Source organism: Tursiops truncatus, chromosome 12, assembly GCF_011762595.2.
Source record: "Tursiops truncatus isolate mTurTru1 chromosome 12, mTurTru1.mat.Y, whole genome shotgun sequence".
In the NCBI taxonomy this organism is placed as follows: Eukaryota; Metazoa; Chordata; class Mammalia; order Artiodactyla; family Delphinidae; genus Tursiops; species Tursiops truncatus.
This window is the reverse complement of record NC_047045.1, coordinates 68,208,516-68,230,296: the sequence shown is the minus strand read 5'-3', so window position 1 is coordinate 68,230,296 and position 21,781 is coordinate 68,208,516. Positions and strand designations below refer to the sequence as shown.

At 42.0% G+C, this 21,781-nt stretch overlaps 1 protein-coding gene across 2 annotated transcripts in view; it reads right to left on the bottom strand.

Moving 5' to 3' along the window:
• The window catches only part of AIG1 (androgen induced 1), a 239,652-nt gene that overhangs the window by 18,964 nt on the left and 198,907 nt on the right, over positions 1-21,781 (bottom strand). The gene's annotated exons all lie outside the window — the stretch shown is intronic.

Sequence of the window (21,781 nt, the reverse complement as noted above, 5' to 3'; positions counted from 1 at the left end):
CTAACAGTAACACAGACATTAGATGACGCCTTAGTATTATGCACGAGGGAGGAGTAATAGAGTCAATTACTATTTTTAAGTTGAGTTGTAGTGTTCATTTTTCAACTTCATTTTAATTTTTGTCTAAATTAAACCATCAAAAGTTCTATAAAGCTGAAGTTAAAAAAGCAGAAACTCTCTGCCCTATCCAACTGCAGCCCTTAGTCTCCTTGCCATGCCCCATCCTGTTCTCCAGAGGAAGCCACATTTCAACAAGTTCAGCTGTTTCGTTTATCTTTAGTCCCATGTTTCTTAAAAATACCCATATATTGCTGTTTCTTGACTTATCAATTTTAGATATTATCTTCTGACTTGCTAAGATGAAAGATATGGGTTCTACTCTGTTACAACCTCTTTTCTCTTTTTTTCCAATTTTTGCCCACCAAATACATTTGTAACATATTTTGGGAAGCTGAATACGTTTTCAATATTTTTTTCCTTATGCTTTAGTGTTGTATCTAAAACCCAAATTCCTTGTGTTTTGTTATGGGAGTTGATGGTATTGAGTTTTACATTTAGATTTATGATGCATTTTGAGTTATTTTTTGTGAAAGGTATAAGGTTTGTGTCTAGATTCAGTTTTTTTCATAAGGACTTCTAATTGTCTCAGCACAATTTGTTGAAAAGGTATCGTTTCTTCATTGAATTACCTTTGCTCCTTTGTCAAGTATCAGTTGACTAGATTTCTACCTCTGGGCTCGCTCTCTATTTTGTTTCATTGATCTTTGTGTATATCCTTTCACTAAGACCACAGTGTCTTGATTACTGTAGCTTTATAGTAAGTCTTGACATCAGGTGGTGTCAGTTCTCCAATTTTCTTCTTTTTCAATATTGCATTGGCTATTCTGGGTCTTTTGCCTTTCAACATAAAATTTAGATCCAGTTTTTTATGTCCACAAAATAACTTGCTGGGATCTTAATTGGGCTTGTGTTGAATCTATAGGTCAAGCTGGTAAGAACTGACATCTTAAAAATATTGTGTCTTCCAATCCACGAACACTGACTCTCCCTTTACTTATTTACATCTTTTTTACTTCTTTCACAAGTGTTTTATAGTTTTGCATATAAATCTTGTACATATTTTGTTAGATTGTTATCTAAGTATTTCACTATTTTGATGCTAGTGTAAGTGGTATTGTTTGCAATTTCAAATACCAATTATTCATTGCTAGGACACAGGAAATCAATAGACCTTGTATTCAGTGACTAATTAGTTCCAGGAGTTTTTTGTTAATTCTTTTGGATTGTTTACATGGACAATCATGTCATCTGTGAACAAAAACAGTTTTATTCTTTCCCTTAATCTATATATATATTTTATCTTCTTTTCTTGTCTTATTGCACTAGCTAGGAATGATGCTCTAGGACTTCAGGAATCATTAGAGAGGACATCCTTGACTTGTTCTCAACATTAAAGAGAAAGCATCCAGTTTTTCACCATTAAGTATGATGTTAGCTGTGGGTTTTTTTGATAGATGTTCTTTTTTTTTTTTTTTGCGGTACGCAGGCCTCTCACTGTTGTGGCCTCTCCTGCCGTGGAGCACAGGCTCCGGACGCGCAGGCCCAGCGGCCACGACTCACTGGCCCAGCCGCTCCGTGGCATGTGGGATCCTCCCAGACCAGGGCACGAACCCGTGTCCCCTGCATCAGCAGGCGGACTCTCAACCACTGCGCCACCAGGGAAGCCCTGATAGATGTTCTTTATCAACCTCAGAAAGTTCTCCTCTATTCATACTTTGCTGAGTTTTCTTTTTTTTTTTTAAGTCATGAGTGGGTGTTGGCCTTTGTCAAATTCTTTTTCTGCATCTATTAATATCATCATACAATTTTTCCTGTTTAGTCTGTTGATGTGGTGGATTACATTAATTGATTTTTCAATGTTGACTGGCCTTGCATACCTGGAATAAATTCCACTTGGTCTTGGTGAATAAAACTTTTTATACACTGTTGGATTAGATTTGCTAATATTTTTGAGAAGTTTTACATCTATATTCAAGAGAGGTATGTGTCAGTAAGTTTCCTTCTTGTAATGTCTTTTTCTAGTATTGATATTGATGGCCTCATAGAATGAGTTAGAGGGTGCTTTCTCTGCTTCTATTTTCTGAAAGAGATTGTAAAGAATTGTTATCATTTCTTCCTTAAACATTTGGTAGAATTCACCAGTAAAACCCTCTGGGCCTGAAGCTTTCTGTTTTGGAAGGTTACTAAAAATTGATTTAATTTCTCTAGTAGACATAGGCCTATTCAGATTGTCTATTTTTCCTCTGTGAGTTTTGGTAAATTGGTCCATTTCATCTAGTTATTATCAAGTTTGTGGACACAGAGTTGTTCATAATATTCCTTAATTATTCTTTTAATGTGCATGGGATCAGTAGTGAGACTCCTCTTAAATTTCTAATATTAGTAATGTGTGTCTTCTCTGTTCTTTTCCTGGTTAACCTGGCTAGAGCTTAATCACTTTTACTGACCTTTTCAAAGAATTAGTTTTTGGTTTTATCAATTTCCAGTTTTCAATTTCATCTATAATTTTTATTATTTTCTTTCTTCTGATTGATTTTGGTTTAAATTTCTCTTCTTACTCTAGTCTCTTAAAGTGGAAATTTAGGTTATTGGTTTTAGATCTATTTCTTTTCTAATACATGCATTTAATATTCTGAATTAACCTCTGAGCACTGCATTCTCTGAATCCTATAAATTTTGATAAGTTGTATCTTCACCTTCTTTCAGTTCAAAATATTTTAAATTTCTCTCGACACTTCTTCTTTGACCTGTGTAGTTTATTAGCATGTTACTTAAACTCCAAATATTTTGGGACCTTTTAGATATCTTTCTATTATTAATTTCTAGTTTAATTCCATTGTGGACTATGAACATATTTTGTATGATTTCTATACTTTTAAATTTAAGGTGTGTTTTCTGGCTCAGAATATTATCTGTCTTGGTGAATGTTCCATGTGAGCTTGAGTAGAATGTGTACTCTGCTCTTGTTGAATAGAGTATTCTATGTATGTCAATTTGATCAAGTTGATTGATGGTGCTGTTCAGGTCAACTATATCCTTACTAATTTTTTGCCTCCTTGATCTATCAATTACTGAAAAACAGTTGTTGTAATCTCCAACTATAATAGTGGATTTGACTATGTCTTCTTGTAGTTCTATCAGTTTTTCCCTCACATGGTTTGATGTTCTGTTGTTAGAAGCACACATTAAAGGTTGTTATGTCTTCTTGGAGAATAAATCCCTTTATCATTATATAGTGCTTCTCCTTATCTGTGATAATTTTGTTTGTTTTGAAGTGTGCTTTGTCTGAAATAAAGATAGCTAAACCATTTTTATTTTGATTAGTATTAGCCTGTTAAATCTTTCTCCATCCCTTTACTCTTGGCCTATCTATGTCTTTATATTTAAAGTGGGTTTCTTGTAAGCAACACATATTTGGTTACTGTTATCTTTGTCTTTTAATTGATGTATTTAAACATTTACATTTAAAGTGATTATTGATATAGTTGGACTAATAACTGTTTGTAGTATCTATTCATTGTACTTGTTTTTTGTTTCTTATTTTCTTCTCCCTTGTTTCCATTTTCTCTGGTTTTAATTTGTATTTTATATGCTTCCATTTTTTCTTCTCTCTCAGAATATCAATTATATTTCTTTTTGCAAATTTTTTCTAGTGTTTCACATTCATAACTAATATAAGTCCACTTTCAAATATTGATTCCTAGGTAGTGCAGATACCTAATACAGGGTATTCTCACTTCCTCCTTTCCATCCCTTATAACTTCATTGTCATTCATTTCATGTATCCACATACATTGTTACTATTGTAATTTTGAGGAACACTTCTCTAATAGATCAATTAAGAGTAAGAAAAATAAATATTTTATTTCATCTTTACTTATTCTTTTTTCTGTTATTCCTTTCTTTATGTAGATCCAAGTTTCTGACCTTCATGATTTTCTTTCTCCCTAAAGAATACCTTTTAACATTTCTTCTAGGACAGGTTTGCAGGCAATGAATTCCCTCAGTTTTTTTTTTTTTTTTTTTTTTTTTGTCTGAGAAAATCTTTATTTTTCCTTCACGTTTGGAGGATAATTTTGCTGGATGAAGAATTCTAGGTTGTTGGTTTTTCCTTTCAACATTTTGTAAACTAAGTCAATTCTAAGTAAAGCAATGGAAACTATAGATAAATGAACACTGACCTCAGAATTTTTTTCTATTGCAAGACCTTAATTGCTTGCCCTAGCTTTTTCTCCTTCTGGTATTCAGTAAGTCCCCCAGTTTCTAGTCCTGCTGACTTTGAATCTCTCCCTTGAACTCATTCTTGTCTGTTCATTGGGAAAGCCCACATTTCCTCTATCATCCACCCCACCTGAAAGGTAAATGGATGCTTCCCAACAACTTCAAGCTGGAAACCTTCAACCCTTGATTCAGTTTAAATTTCTTCCATCTCAGTCCTGGGTCCTTTCCATTTCTGTCTCACCAGCCACACTCTTATCCAGTTCCATAGTAATTCCTACTCTCGATCTCACTGAAGTTTTCTTTTTAAAGTATTTTAAAACATATTTAATATCTGACATAATTTTACATACCCCCACGTATTTTACACTTACTTGAGCCATTTATGATGAAGGTTAGTACTACAAGGGAAAGCCCTATAGAGCCCTGTGGAGGTTTCATGAATTAAAATAGCTAAAATTAAAGCACTAAAGTCTTACCAGTTCATAAATGTTTTCGGATCTCCTAGTCTCTGGGAAGGAGAAAAGTAAATTAAATTAAGAGTTACAGTTTTTATTCTCTCCTGAGTAAGTGGCAGAAATGATGTTTTGGGAGGACTGAATACAAAAATAATGTTAAGCCTTAGTAAATTCTTCTATTTGAATGACTGAGTACCAGTTGACTTCTCCAGCGATCTCTGTTAGAACAAGCCAGGCTGCATCATAGAGCTCCCATGTGCTGCTGTGAACTCCAATAACTGATTCACAACCAATGGGAATGACATTTCCCAGTTACATTTATTTTTAAACAACAAAGACAGTGGGCAAATCCAGGTGCTGAGTCACTAGGAAAGATGAACACCTACACAAACACAACAAAAATCCAGAAGCAATTTTCTTTCCACAGTGTTATCCTTAATATGTTAAAAAGCTGATTTTTTTTCTTCCCTAGTTTCACATTGCACTCTTCTTAGTTACAATCACAAACTTGTCTTTCATAAGATTCAGCACTATCCTGGTCATCATTTAGCTCTACTTGTCCCTAGAGCAATGATATGAGGCCACTGAAGGTCATTAATAGGACATAATATAAGATCAAAGGGACACTAGTCCCGCTTCATGGACAGCTGCTTAAAAGAAAACCTGAGGGGACAGCATGTCCTCCTTTGGTGTTGCACCCAAAGACCAGCTTCCTGACTTTACTGGCATTGCCAATATTCTATTTCTTTTCATTAAGCAGTGACACGGTGAGTATTTGGATACTGTCTATGTTTCAAATGGGAATAACAAAAGAAGGACTGCTACCATGGAAACCCACCTGATGGCCTTTGTGGTGAGCTCCTTGCTACTTGAATACATGCAAACTCCACACAATAAAGGGCTGATCAACATTAGGCATAAAGCTTCTCTGCAAGAGCACTGATTCTTAACTTTAATGAATGCCTTGGACACTGCAATCTGAGGCAGCATTATTCTTGTCCAACCTCATTATTAGATAAACACAGGGGAACTTGCACACAGGCCTACTAGAGAATGGACTTGAGGATATGGGGAGGGGGAAGGGTAAGCTGTGACAAAGCGAGAGAGAGGCATGGACATATATACACTACCAAACGTAAGGTAGATAGCTAGTGGGAAGCAGCTGCATAGCACAGGGAGATCAGCTCCGTGCTTTGTGACCGCCTGGAGGGGTAGGATAGGGAGGGTGGGAGGGAGGGAGACGCAAGAGGGAAGAGATATGGGAACATATGTATATGTGTAACTGATTCACTTTGTTATAAAGCAGAAACTAACACACCATTGTAGAGCAATTATACTCCAATAAAGATGTTAAAAAAAAAAGATATACTTTGGATTGCAAAGCAAGAGTCGATTTAAGGCCATCTCCCACTATCTGTCTCTTGTAAAAACAAGCTGCATAGTTTAAAGATGCATGCATTCAGAAATAAACTACTGAAAGCAAACTAGGAAGCTGGACCGTTGCCAGCTACATTTCAATAGATCAACCTCACTTGATTTGTACGTGTCCAATATTGCTTCCTCTACACAGTGCCTTCCTCAAAGGAAAATTAATTCAAAGGCTTGGAGCATACAATGTTTTAAATGTTGCTGAAATTTATATGCATAAGCATTTTAAAGAGGGATTTATTTGGTTAAGTTCAGGGACTATCCCTATTAACTGACTATGCTAGTAAAATTTTTAATTTTCCATAATATTTAATATTTTGGGGGAGTATACATAGTCAAAATTTTAACTGAGTTAACAAAAGGAATAAAAAATTGAGTTAACAAAATTGATGGTACCCCATGGGGGGTATATATATCACTAGCAGTTTTCTTTCTTTTGAAAAAGCACTTTCACCCTTTCCAGTGTCAATTAAGAGTCTATCTCTCTAATGCTAGATTATATTTGAAATCCTGACTAGTACCCTATTCTTCTTTACCTGTTTTCACCTGCGTGAACAGCTCTTGCCACTTTGATTTATATTCTAGAGACCTTCATTCAAGAATGGAATACCAAATGTGGACAAAGAAAGAAAATGGAAGAATTGATGAACTAATATTTCTGAAATATTTATTTCCAACTTTGATGGAAAACTTGTTCAGAAATACAAATAAATATGTTTTGAAAAACATTAATCACTCTAGTTCTCACTTATCAAGGGTGTGAAAATTTATCTCTGAGGAATTGCAACCGTCAGTGTGTTGGAAAGACAGCCATAATACTATCCTACCCCAGTTCTTATCAACTTTGACCCTCATGGATTCACGGTTTTGAAAGTATGCATCACTCATTCGTTCATTTATTCCTTCAAAATGTACTGAGCCCTGATTATGTACCAGGCATTGTCTGAGGCACTAAGGATCACATGGAGAATGTTGTAGTAGTTACTACCCACCAGCCTGGCAGTGGTGCAGGGATGAGATTGCAGAGCAGTGCTGTGAGTGTTTTGATGAGTGACTGCGGGGATGCCATGGGAGGACTGGAAAGGGGCACCTAACACAGACCCAGAGTGTCAGGGATGGTTTCCTGTAGGAAGTGACATCTGATCTGAGACTCAAAGATAGACTGCATGTGGGAGTAAAGCCTGGAAGAAAATGGTCCCCATGGAGAGAATAATGCAAATGCCAGAGGTAAGAAGAGACCAAGGGAGGTTTGGGGAACAAGAAGAAGATTAGAACTGGCTTGTGCAGTTCTGGAGAAGAGGCAGAGCTCACGTTGAAAGGGTTTTGTGTGTCATAAAGTTACATGCCTGTGCAGCATTATTTTTGTTCTCAATTCAAATGGGTCCTCTCTGTGGCCTGACATCCTTCTGCTTCCCTGTTAGCTCTTCTCCCTTTAATTATGTGGATACCTTATACCTTCACATTTCCATCTTCAGCCAAAAAAGTGGAAATAATCCAAGAATGTCCATCAACTGATAAATGGATAAAAGAATTGTGGTATATCCATACAATGACATATTATTTGGCCATAAAAATGTCTGAAGTATGAATTTGTACTACAACATGGATGAGCCTTGAAATCATTATGACAAGTGAAAGAAGGCAGCATAAAGACCACATTTCGTATGATTCCATTTACATGAAATGTCCAGAAGAGGCAAATGCATATAGACAGAGAGTAGATGAGTCATTGCTGGGCTCTAGGGGAAGAGGGGACGGACGGGACAGTGATTACTTAAAGGGTACAGGGATTCCTTTGGGGGTGATAAAAATGTTCTGGAATTAGGGTAATGGTTGCACAACTTGGTGAATATTCTAGAAACCGCTGGATTGTACACTTTAAAAGGGTGAATTCTATGGTATGTAAATTATATCTCTATAAAAAAACAAGGTAGAGGTGCAGATGAAACACGTTTGGCAATATATTGATAATTGTTGAACCTAGGTGATGGATAAGAGGGTTATATTATATTATTATTTCTTTAGAAAACAAAACAAAAACCCCCTTCTTTGTCACCCACCTTTCTCCTTGCATTTAGATAATTTCATGTCACAATGAAAACAGAAATCAAGAGGTAACTTACTCAGCTTGTGGTCACCAAACCTTAACATTTGCTTACAGCCTTTCCTCATTCTTTCATTTCTGTGTTTTTGTTTTTTTTTTAACATTTTCATTGGAGTATAAATTGCTTTACAATGGTGTGTTAGTTTCTGCTTTATAACGAAGTGAATCAGTTATACATATACATATATATATATATATATCCCCATATCTCTTCCCTCTTGACAAACGTTTTGCACAAACATTATTCTAGGAGGTAGGGATACAGAAAAAACAGAAGCGGCCTAGCTCCCACCCTCAGGACATCCCCATCCAGTAGCAAAGCCAGATATCTAAGGAGTAATTCCAAATAAACAAGAAGCAGGAAGGAAGAAGCAGTACAGACCTAAACTAGATGAGGAATCAGGGAAGGTTTCTTGGAAGAAGTGATGTTTAAGGTACAAATCCAAGGGCGGGTAGATAACCTCTCAGTAGATTAAGGGGTTGGGCTGGAAATCAGGTGATCAGTGAGGGAAGAGCATGTGTGAATGCCTTGAGGCAAGAAAGAGCACAGCGGCTCTGAGGGATGGAAAGTAGTGGAGTGTGGCTGGAGGGTGGAAGGTGGGAGGGCAAGGACGGGAAGAGGAGGTGGCACAGGGAGGCAGGGCCGGGATCTCACAGGGCCTCTAGAGAAATCCAAAAATTGTCGTTAGTGCTCTGTTCAGATCTGATCAGGCCCCAGAGGGGTGAACAGCTCACAAGAAATTGTCAGCTGGCTGAAGAGCCGTCAGATCAGGCCAAGTCCCTTCCATAGACACATTACCCCTAGCGTTCCTTGGTTACACAAAACCTCCAACTGGATGTACTAAACTTTAAACCAAATGTATGCACAGAATTTCAGAAAGCATGTTATAAATAGCTGAGTACAGTGTGAAATGGTACCGTCACTGCTTCACGGCCAGTTCTTCTCCATCTATGCGTGCAGCAAATGAAGGTCACAGGAAGAATCAAGAACTCACTGTTCTTTCCCTCAACGATGGCTCGGGCACAAGCAAAGGGGTCTCTGCTGGAGACGATAACCCCTGTGCCTGGTTACCTTCTGTTATTTATTGCCAAAGATAAGAGGACGTGATGGTAGGTATGGGGCAGAGGAAAGCCATGCGGACGGTGAACCCAGAACAAGAGAGGTGTCTGTCAGAGAAGAATGCTGATGAGCGTAGCTCTGCTCCTACTGGCTGAGCTGGGGGATCTGGCATCACACCTACTGCCGTGATTCCGGCCGCTCCTGGGAAACACCATGCTCTCCTTAGTGAAGCTCCCTTGAACCTCAAGGCCACTTGTCACAGGTCCTGTTTGACCCCTTCAGTAACCAGCCGTGCATGCTGCTCTTCCAGCTGTGCCATCCCTGTGCGCCTCTGGTCACACACTGCTGCGTGTACAGCCTTGGGGTGATGCTGTCACCCACACGATGCCCATCTATGAGGGTTACGCATGCTCCATGTTATCCTGTTTCTGGACCGAGCTAGCTCATACTGGGAAGAATATTTCTAAAGGTTGTGAGAAAAAGATGTTCCAGCTTCACTACCACAGCAGAAATTGTACATGACATCAAGGAGAAGACGTGCTACCCCATCCTGGTTGTCAAACAGGAGCTAGTGCAGCTTTACTGTCCTCCCTGGAGAAGAGAACGGAGCTCCCCGACGTCAGCTGAGGCTCTCCAGCCGGGGGAGGCTCTGAGATCCGGGAGCTCTTTCCAGCCATTCTTCTTGGGCATGGAATCCTGGCATTCATGGGAATGCTTCCAATTCAACCTAAAGATGTGATGCTGATATTGGAAAGGACCTATATGCCAACACAATGTGCACCGTGTGGTCTGGTGGGATCACCAAGTCTCTTGGTGTTAGTGACTTTAGAACACAAACAGATGCACAGCCCTGGAACCAACCACAATGACAATTAAGACGATCACTCCTCTGAGTGCAAATATGCTCTCTGGCTACTCCAGCTGACGTGGACTTGCAAGCAGGGCTCTGATGAGTCCGGCATTGGCCACTGCAAACACTTTTAAATGGACTGCTGGCAGATACACTGACTTTCTGTACGAGTTAGTTCACAAGTACAAGTTTGCCCTGGCAGAGGCACATATCTTATGTTAGATTCATCTACCCGAATACGTCTTTTCTTTTTTTTTTTTTTGCGGTACGCGGGCCTCTCACTGTTGTGGCCTCTCCCGTTGCGGAGCACAGGCTCCGGACGCGCAGGCTCAGCGGCCATGGCTCACGGGCCCAGCCGCTCCGCGGCATGTGGGATCCTCCCAGACCGGGGCACGAACCCGTGTCCCCTGCATCGGCAGGTGGACTCCCAACCACTGCGCCACCAGGGAAGCCCAGGGTAATTGCTTTTTAATTTCCCTGTATCCTCCAACAGACTGTAAGCCCCTGAGGACAGAGCCAAAGCTTTATGTACTGTTTACCTCCTGCACTTAGCACCATGCCTGGCACATGGGAGGGACTCAATAAATAAATACCTGCTGCAGACAGTTAAGGAATTTCATCCTGAATCTACATGGACCTGGTTCTTTCAGAATATGGGAGAATTAAAATATGATAATAATAATCAAACTAGTTCCTTCTCTTACTTTGAAAATTATTAGGGAAATGGGTCTACTTAAATGTACAAAGTTTTGCATGGGTATTTTAGACCAAGTTCTCTTGCCATTTCCATTCTATCTCAAACAAAAGGTCTTTGGGGCTGTAAATTTCTTTTGACTCTTGGGGTATAAACTCAACTCTGGCGCAGATATCTCCTCATCTGAATTATTTTCAGTTGGTTTTCATTTTGTGTCTCCTGGGAGCCCAGCACTGCTGGGTGCTGTGGGAGATGCAATGCTGGGGAACATGCTTCTGCCCAGTTATTGCAGGCTGTGGAAATCATCTGCTGAAGGAGGGACTGGGATCACGGCAAATAGATTTACGTAATCCCACCCATGCAGCCACCAGAGAATGTGTTCTGAGCCTTCAAAATACTGTTACATTGTCAAAGACATCGAGGAGGCTCCCCTCAGGGAAATGGAGAGGCTGTACTTTGGCTAATAAATGGACCTTTCCTCTACCTGGAATTTCTTATTGCCTGAACTGGGTCATCTCCCCAGGATCCCCTATAGGATGTTACTCTGGCAAGGTGCACAGACTGTGAGCTTCCTCCTACACGTCTATCAACGTCAGTTGGCAACTTAAATGAACCAGGCAAGTAGGAGAAGTGGCAATAAAGCTGAAATTCAACATCAGAGGAGGAGATGGTAGGAGTATCATAAACACTTTACATGGTTATTATTGAGCTAAGTGTAAGGTAGGTGTAAAATATATATAATTTAAAATTGTTTCCTTACTTTATCTGCTTGTATTTAAAACTCACATACTATCACGATTTCTCTTATTAAGCAATCTATCCTAAGAATGGTTTCTCTGACAATTTGATTGATGTGATATCTAAAGAGAATGGATTTGTATAAATCCTTAGAAAACTGTAGACGAAGAAGCTCTTTTTATTTTCTTGAAGATCATTTCAACTTTCTTTCTCTCCCTCTAGATAGTGAGGGGAGGGGATTTGGGTGGCAGACTTTGAAAGGATAAAGAAGATGTGGCACATAGATACAATGGAATACTACTCAGCCATAAAAAGAAACGAAATTGAGTTATTTGTAGTGAGGTGGATGGACCTAGAGTCTGTCCTACAGAGTGAAGTAAGTCAGAAAGAGGAAAACAAATACTGTATGCTAACACATATATATGGAATCTAAGAAAAAAAAAAATGTCATGAAGAACCTAGGGGCAGGACAGGAATAAAGACACAGACATAGAGAATGGACTTGAGGACACGGGGAAGGGGAAGGGTAAGCTAGGACGAAGTGAGAGAGTGGCATGGACATATATACACTATCAAACATAAAATAGATAGCTAGTGGGAAGCAGCCGCATAGCACAGGGAGAGCAGCTCGGTGCTATGTGACCGCCTGGAAGGGTGGGATAGGGAGGGTAGGAGGGAGGGAGATGCAAGAGGGAAGAGATATGGGAACATATGTATATGTATAACTGATTCACTTTGTTATAAAGCAGAAACTAACACACCATTGTAAAGCACTTATACTCAAAGATGTTAAAAAAAAATTAACCAAATAGCCATATAACTACAACTGGTTTTTAACTTCCTAGATGGAAATGAACAGGTGACTGCAGTAGTGTACCACCGAGGGGCTGACCCAAGTCTTGGGAATCAGAGAAGGTCTCCCTGAGAAAGAGATTTCAGCTACTATCTGAAGGCTGCGTAGGATGTGTAACTAATAATTATGGGTGATGTGACTGAGGAGAGATGGAGTTTGGATGGTAGCGTGGGGCAGGTGAAAGCTTTGAAGCTGGAAGGTACACATAGCTCTTGACCGTCAGTGAGAAGGTCACCGTGGCTGTAATAAGCAAAGGAGGAAGAGGAGGGGGATAAGGCCAGAGAGGTCGGTGGGGTCACGTAATGCAGGTCCCCTAAGCCATGTAAAGGAATTTTGGACTTTATCCCTAGAAGCAATGGGAAGTCATCCACATTCTCTGAGCAAGGGAGTGGCATGATCATACATATTTTTAAAAAAGAGCTGAGGGGTCCTCCATGCAGATGGGGTGGCAGTGGGGAAATGCCAGCTCTAAGCAGTGGTTCAGCAGAGGGGTGACTGCAGCTTGGACCATGGTGTTGGCGGTGGAGAGGGAGCAAAGCGTACGGATTCTAACAGTGCTTCAGAGGTGAAGCTAGAAACTGCTGGATGATTCTCTGTAATAGGCCCAAGAGAGGTGGGTTGAAGAGGTTCCATAGATTTCTGGCATGAATAACTGGATGGGTGGCCATGCCAAGGGGATACAGGTTTGGGGGTGTGATTGGGAAAGCAGGCACCGCATGAATTTGGTTTGCATTTGCTAAGTGTGAGAAGCTTGTGAGGGAAATCAGGAGACAGCTCCGAGCTGGAGATCTGAGATGGAGGTAGTTGTAAACACGGAGTGGATGGATTTATCCAGGGAGAGGAGGTACTAAAAAAAGAGGACCTAGGTTACAAGGGTAGATTTCAAGTTAAGTATTCTTGCCACAAAAAAAAAAAAATTAAAAAATAATAGACAAAAAGAGAAAAAGACCGTGTGCTGAACTCCAAAGAACTCCAGCACTGAGGTTTGGGTAGGGTGGGAAGAGCCAGCCAATGATGCCGAGAGAGTTTTTTACGTTCTCTGCGAAGTTAAAGACTAGCCCGTCTGCTGAGCGGGGGCAGGGCACAGGGAGGAGGGGGATGGGCAGAGCTGGCTGGAGAAACACAAAGGAAAATTGCCAATAGCATCAAAGGCACAAGCAGCATCGAAACGGCGATTCTGGAAGACGGCAGGGAAACGAAGTAGGAGTGTTGGGGTGGATGGAGGCCAGGGATGTTGAGTGAGGAGTGGGGGAAAGGTCATAAGCGCATATAAAATGGTCTTGGTGAGGGGCCTGGTTACTAGCATATGGGGAATTCTAGTTCTTCGTGTATACCCGGGATGTCTGAGAACCAGCTGTTTGGGGTAAGAGAAGATGAAACTCAGAATAATAAACACTGGGAACTGAGATGGATGATACACAAAAACCTCTTCTGCGCAGATGCTGATCTAAGACACTGATTCAACCAGCACCCAAATGGACGCTCTGAGGAGTCACGTGCAAGCCACACTCTTAATCGGCAAGTCCTCAACTGTCTAGATAGGCTTCTCCTCCTCAGAGGATAAGAAAACAGTAACCACCACTACACAAAGTGTTTGTAGAAACAAACAGATTGGAATAATGGGAAAGCAATGACATTCTCAAATCTCAGGGGAAAAGCCGAGCTTGGGGAATAACTTAGCACAAGAAGCATAAGAAAGTTTCAGAACACTCTTGAGCATTCTTAATAGGTAGCAAGGAGACACAAACCCCACCAAGTAGGACCAAAATCCTTAAGAAGAGCCGAGGATAAAATGAAAATAAGGATGGTGGGGAAAAGAGGAAGAGAGAGAAATGAGACCTTTTCACAGAGACTTGGGCGCTCAGGATTTTTATTGCCTGGGAGGAAGGAAAGATACTATCATTTCTTGAGTGACCCACGTGCTCAATAATCTATTATCTCTAGTGGGAGATAGTGTGCAGGTGTTCCCTCCCATTTTAGAGGTGGTAAAAATGAGGCTAAGAGGGAATAAGTAATTTGCTCAAAGCCCTTAGGAAGAGGGCATCTGAACAAAGACTGTCTGACTTCAAGGATATGGACCTCTACCTGCCAGAGTAGCATGACAGGTTAACGAGTGAAGAAACATGCAGAAAGGGGCTCATTCAGGCTCCCTAAGGACTGAGTATTCTTAGCATAAACACGGATCAACAACAATGGATACTGTACTGAGTGCCGGTCACGTGGCAGGCATTTTGTACCCATTTTTCTGACTCTCACAGCAATCCTAAGGATCATCACCCTCTTTTTTTTTCAGATGGGGAAACTGAGGTCCACAGAGACTAAATGACTTGCTCAAGTGTATGGGTTGTCTATTGTTACTGTAACACATTACCACAAGCTCTGTGGCTTGAAACCACACACATTTATCTTCTAATTCACAAATTTATTTTCTAATTAGAAATCCAACACAGGTCTCACGGGACTAACATCAAGATCCTGGTGGGGATGCATGCCTTTCTGGAGGCTCTGGAGGAAAATCTGTTTCCTTGACTTTTGTAGCTTCTAAGACAGCCCACACTCCTTAGTTCATAGCTTCTTACTCCATCTTCAAAGCCAGCAAATGTTGTTTGAGTCCTTTTCACAGCACGTCTGTCTGACTGTTCTCCCAGTCATGTCTCTCTCTGGCCACAGCTGGGAAAGGGTCTCTCCTTTTAAGATTAGATTGGGCTCCCTTGGATAATGCAGGCTAATCTCCTCAGGTCAATATCTTTAATGTAATCACATCCGCAAAGTCTCTTTTGTCATGTGAAGTGACACAGTCACAGGTTCCGGGGATTAGGATGTGTACATCTTTGGGTATCATTATTCTGCCTATCACACACTGAAGTTAAAAAGTATTAAAGGGGGCTTCCCTGGTGGCACAGTGGTTGAGAGTCCGCCTGCCGATGCAGGGGACACGGGTTTGTGCCCCGGTCCGGGAAGATCCCACATGCTGTGGAGCGGCTGGGCCCGTGAGCCATGGCCGCTGAGCCTGCGTGTCTGGAGCCTGTGCTCCACAACGGGAGAGGCCACAGCAGTGAGAGGCCCGCGTACCGCAAAAAAAACCAAAAAAAAGTATTAAAGGGGTTTGAGTCTGGAGTTTAATTTGGATTTGGTCTAAATTAAACAGGAAATACAGTTGATTCTATCTTCAAAATATATTCAGAATCCTACTATTTCTCACACTGCCATTTCTACCACTTTGGTCCAAATCACATCATCTCCCTCCAAAATGACTTCTATGGCTTCTTAACTGTTCTCTTGTTCCATCCTTGCCCCCATCTGTTCTTAACACAGTAGCCAAAGTGAAGTTTTAAGAACGTCTACGATCATGTCAATTCTCTGTTCAAAACTTTCCAGTGACTCTCAGTTTCGTTCTGAATTAAGGACACAGTCCTTACAATGGCCTACGAGGTCCTACATGACCCTCCCTCCACCCCAAGAGCCTCTGTTCACTCTCCCTCTTGCTCTGCTCCAAACACACTGGCCTTCTGCTTTCCTTGAACACACCAGGATTATCGCTGGAGCTGAGCAGGAGGGGACTCGACATTTTCATGCTGTCCTCCACTCCAGTGCCTTGATGTAGAAGGGGAGGGTAAATCCTGATTCTGGGATGTCTCTTCTCCATCCAGGAAGTGAAATGGGAGGATGAATATCTTCTGCCTTCATTGCCCATAGTTGTACAAGTGGTTGCCACTGCTCCTCTGGCTAATACCAAATTCCCACTGATTCAGGCTGTGAGGCTGTTGCTCAGATGCTCACTTGTGCATGGGGTACATAGGCAGGAGGTTTGTAGGGGGTCTCTGAAGGGTTTCTCCACTTGCAGACGTTGTGGGAGCCTGGCTGGCTCCAGCTTGCCCTCTTCAACACCCCCTGGCTCCTGCCCACAGTGGAACCTTCTAGTTTTTTGCCCCTGGAAAACCCTTGTCCAGGGGCTGGCCTTCTTGAGTGGATAGTTCAAGCCCAGCAACCTCCCTTGATGTCACACCAGATCCACAAGAAACTTACCCATGTATCTTTGCCACTTACGATGGTAGGATCTAGGTTGCTCTACAGCTGCCCCTCCCTCCACCCTGCCATATCCTCCCAATGCCCTTTTCTTTGCTCAGGTAGGAGGCATAAGGAAGGTTAGCAAGTCTGATCCCTAAATTAGATTCCTGTCTCACCCTGGATATTTACCAGGGCTTCATTTGGAGCCTCTCACAACTAACTGGCTTTGGCGAGTGTGGGGAGGCACTTCCTTTCCCAGTAGCTCCCCTAGACCCCAAACTCAAGAATGCAAAGACCCTCTCCCTCTTCCCCAGCCAGGCTGAGGAAGGAGGGTGGTGAGGATGGGCATGGCAAAGAGTGTGGGTGGCTTTGGGGATGGATGAGGAAGCAGGGTCCTCTGGCTGTCTCTTATAAGACCCTAGAGGGCTTCCCTGGTGGCGCAGTGGTTGAGAGTCCGCCTGCCGATGCAGGGGACACGGGTTCGTGCCCCGGTCCGGGAGGATCCCACATGCCGCGGAGCGGCTGGGCCCGTGAGCCATGGCCGCTGAGCCTGCGCGTCCGGAGCCTGTGCTCCGCAACGGGAGAGGCCACAACAGTGAGGGGCCCACGTACCAAAAAAAAAAAAAAAAAAAAAGACCCGAGAAAGGTATCTCTCTTCAATGGGAGGCACTTAGCACGTCACTCTTTCAGCTTGGTTCCAGTTTTCCGATGCCAGGAAATTAGGAAAACTTTCACACACTATCCCAGATGTAAAAGTCAACAGAGAGGCAGTTATGGTTGAGTGAAAGATTCAAGTTGAACAGAAGAAAATGCTGGTCATCTGCTGGCCAGATCTGTTTAACTGGTGAAGAAACATCCAATTAAACAGGAGTTTAATGTGGTCCAAAATTTAATTTTCTTAGTGAAGCAGGTGCAAATTTTATGCAAAAAATTTTTACTCGTTCATGGCTTAATATTCTTTCCAAGACTTCTTAATTAGAGTACACGCTTATTTTTACTTTTAAGAATTTTTTCTCTACTTTAAAAATGATGTATGTTTCCAGCAAAAATTTGAGGAAATATAGAAACGTTTCAATAAGAAAACAAAAAAAAATCTGCAATTGCACGGCTGAGGCATAATCAAGTTTGGTGGTGATAAAATTCTGATTTTGGACAATTTAAGTTTATATCATAAAAGAAAGATCACACTTCACCATGATTTTACTTTGTTTTACTTTCTAGGTTGGAAAGTTGTACAATGGACACATTTGGGGCAGTAGGATTTGGAGCGTGGAATTTATTAAAAACAACTAGGGCCCTGAGAAAACAGAAATTTCTATTTTGCTTTATATAAGCTCACTGCAGTGATAAGAAATGTTTATCCATGAGAAGACGCTCCCAGGACCCACCTTCTCCACTTCACTAATGCCTCCTTGCTTTTGACTGTGCCCTGCATTTAGTGGTCAGCATGTACTATGCACGGCCCCTTAGATCTCAGGTGGGCTCTGGCTGAATGAGAACCACCGTGGGAGGGGGTGATGGCCAGAGGCAGCAAGAAGACTCCTCAGCACACAGGAGACCCACTGTTGAATCCCTGGGGATGTAAATTTCCTAGGCTCTGCAGTGGTTTCCTGTTTGTGTGCCCTGCAGATTGAAAAGCAGAGCTGCAGCAGCAGCAATACTGCAGGGAGACAAGGATGTGAGGTGCTGGCGAGGAGGCACCACATCCAAGGAACAGATTGGCCACCAGGAGTCCTGCACCAGGTGGAGTGAGGACGTCTGCTCTTGTAGAATTTGTCAACTGGAGGGTGACAACAGACAGCATCCTGTGATCTTAAAGTTCACTTGTTTTACTCAGCCCCTCCTTCAAGATTTTCTGATGATCCTTTTAAACTTAAAAACAAATTTGTATTTTTATATCCTTTATTGTTTTGGATTCTTAAAGTGAAGAGTGTATAAGTGAGCAAGAATGAGTAAAGGAAGAGAAAGGACTTGTAGCATCAGGACTTGTAGCATCGTATCTAAAATTCTCAGACCCTTGAGAAGAAAACATGTGCTCTTGCTACTATTGCTGAGGAGCTTCTCGGAACTGCAAATGTAGAAATAATAATAATAATAGCAAATACAGAAGCTTTTACTGTCTGCCAGGCATAATTCTATGGGCTCTACATAGAGTAACTGAGTCCTCACCACCACCCCATGAGGTACGTACTATCCCTGTCCCTATTTTATGTCCGAATAAGTTAAAGCCCAGAAAGGTTAAGTGTGGGAGTGGAAATTCAAACCCAGGAAGTGGCCTTAACGATTAGACCTGGCTGCTACTGATGTACTGCTTCAAAACAAAAACTAAAAGCTCACTTGACTTGTTCACCCACAGGGTTACCCTTCACACAGTAAGAAGGGGTAGAGCATATACGGTTCACTGTATAGACTCTGCAGCCACACCCCAGGGCTTGCACTATGCAGTCCACCCTTGAACGACATGGGTTTGAACTGCGATGGTCCACTTAGATGCAGATATTTTTTCAGTAAATACTTAACGACACTACCACATGATCTGAGAGTGGTTGACTCCATGGATGTGGAACCTCAGATATGAAGGAATTGCAGATACAGAGGAAACACGTATACGGAGCTGACTGTAAAATTATCCTCGGATTTTCCGCTGTGGCGAGGGTCAGCACCCCTAAGCCCCACGTTGTTCAAGGGCAACTGTAGTTCTGGCAACAACAAAAAATAGTGTCTTTTCCTTGGGCAAGCCCTATCATCTCTCTAAGCTTTGGTGTCCTTATCTGTAAAATGAGCCAGATAATGCTTATCTCAAAGTGCCATGTGGGGAACTAAATACAGTAATATTTAAAATCGCTTTTGGCACAGCAGTCGACAAAATGGTACTCAGTACAATTCCTGATAATTCCTGTTGCGTTAGAAACCAATGGGACTTCTGTGCTGTGTCCTGCATAGGAGAATACGGATCATCTCACTCATTAGGGGGAAATGTCACAAATAAGGTGCAGAGAAATGCGCGGAGGAGTGATGGTGGAGGAGAGGTGTACAGAAAGGGAGTTAAGAGCCCACCATCAATGGTCAGGGGATATTTGTGCCCCAGACCCCTGGGTAAGTGGAAAGACAGGTGGAGGTGGGCAAGGGAAGGGTCTGGGATGACTTCTGATGCTGAGCTTGGGTCGGACTGAGATGGGGGCTGGGAAGTGGAGCCACCGAGCGTGGGAGCTCAGTGGGCTCCGGTGTCCCTCGCTTTCTCAACTCTCGTGACCCAAACCTAGGAAGACAGCAGATTCAGACGGGTAGGGAGACCTGTGAAAATGGGCAGCAAGCTAGAATCAGAGCCAAGCAGACAGGCAGGCTGGCCAGCAGCCTCGGAGGTATAGATTCAGCTCAACCACACAGAGGATTTTAAGGGAGATCTACTTTATAATTAGCCTGTGACAAGAGGAATGCTTCCTTACATTTTGGCATAAGGTTCTGGAATGTCCAGAACGACCCTGGTATGTGGTATGGTAAAGATTTCACATCCTGAACCTTTTGCTGTTGTGTCACTGGTACGTCGCATCTGAGATAGTCCGGAAGGCAGTAAAACTCAGTACTTTTTTGATAACAATTAAAAGCCCTGGGTTTGTATAATGGGACATGGTGTGAAGGGCATTGTTTAGCTCTTGGCATAGCTATGAATGCCTAGGGCAGAACACCAAAGGAAAAAGTCTACTTTGAAAGCTTTCTCAGAACATAGCTGGGAGAATTCGCTGGTTAATGCAGATATGTGTCCAAACAAGCACTGGTTTGCTCAGGGAGGGTGCAGAGCTGGCAGGCCGCCCTTGGCACAGAGAGCGTGAGTAATGCTTCATTCTAATGAGGGATCTTGGGGGTCTACAATGAAGACTATGTGGTATTTCCCACGTGTCTCTTTGGAATGTGGACTGATTGCACCCACAGTGGAAGAAAAGCCATCAGAAAGTATGCAGTTCCTAAAATCTCTGGGGCTCTACAAGATTCAGATAATTTAATGGCATATAAATGAATTCACAGAAATATACCCAGAGTTCCCAGAGTAAAAGTCCTCCCTTCCCACAGGTAAGTGAATATGAGTGCAAAGTAATGAGACTGTGTTTTGCGGGGAGAGGTAAAGTAATAAATTTACTTTTAAAATTTATTATTTATTTATTATTTTTGGCTGCGTTGGGTCTTCATTGCTGCGCGTGGGCTTTCTCTAGTTGCGGAGAGCGGGGGCTACTCCTGTTGTGGAACACGGGCTCTAGGTTTGCGGGCTTTAGTAGTTGTGGCACCGGGCTCAGTAATTGTGGCTCGCTGGCTCTAGAGCGCAGGCTCAGTAGTCGTGGTGCATGGGGTTAGTTGCTCCGTGGCATATGGGATCTTCCTGGACGAGGGCTTGAACCTGTGTCCCCTGCATTGGCAGGCGGATTCTTAACCACTGCGCCACCAGGGAAGCCTGGGCATTTGATTTTTAAACTAAATCTATAGGCAGTTCCAGACGTGTTGTAAACATCGTAGCAACCCTGGAATAACTGTTAGCTTTCCTACCTGACTCTTCTGAAAGATAAGAGTCATTTGAACATCAAGTTCTTATGTATAAAGCACAGGAATTCATTTTTAAGATATAATTTCACAGTCACACTTCACCTGTGAGCCCAGATCATTTGAATTTTTTCTTTCAGAGAAAGCCAATACTTAATGTTTTGGGTAGAAAAAAAAATCTAAAAAGTCACTAGGAAAACAAACGTTCCCCAGTCCTCATGAACAGTCGGTGACTCATCAATGAAGTGGCAGATGGAATTGAACATGACCGCATGTTTGTTCTGGGGTCTGTAGCCTGGATGTCCCCTTAGATCCAGCCACAGGGCATGGCTTCCTAAAAGCGAATTCCCTTTTTGTTCAGATTTGGAGTATTATGTGATCATTCAGGCAAAGTATGTGAAGTACTATGCTGACCTTTATTTTATATCTCTGGACTGGCTGGAGCAAAACGCTCCACAGGGACTGGACCTCCCAAAGTGCTCCAGGATTTTGGTGGGATTAAGTGCAGTCCTGGGTTTGGAAGAACGTGATTCAGTCCTAAAGACTTAAAGGAGGTGATGGTGACCCAGAACTCAGGACAAGAGAGTCCCAAGAGGCGGAAATGCTGAGGGGAGAGACCTTCTCTGTGTATGCTAATATATCAAAGAGCACTTGGAGTTATACAGAGAAATAAGAAATTGTCTTAAGATAAATAATTCTGAAATGTTAAAACATGGTTAGAACTGAAATGAAAGTGAAGTAAACTCAACAGGCAAAAATTCTTTTATCAGATAAATTTGG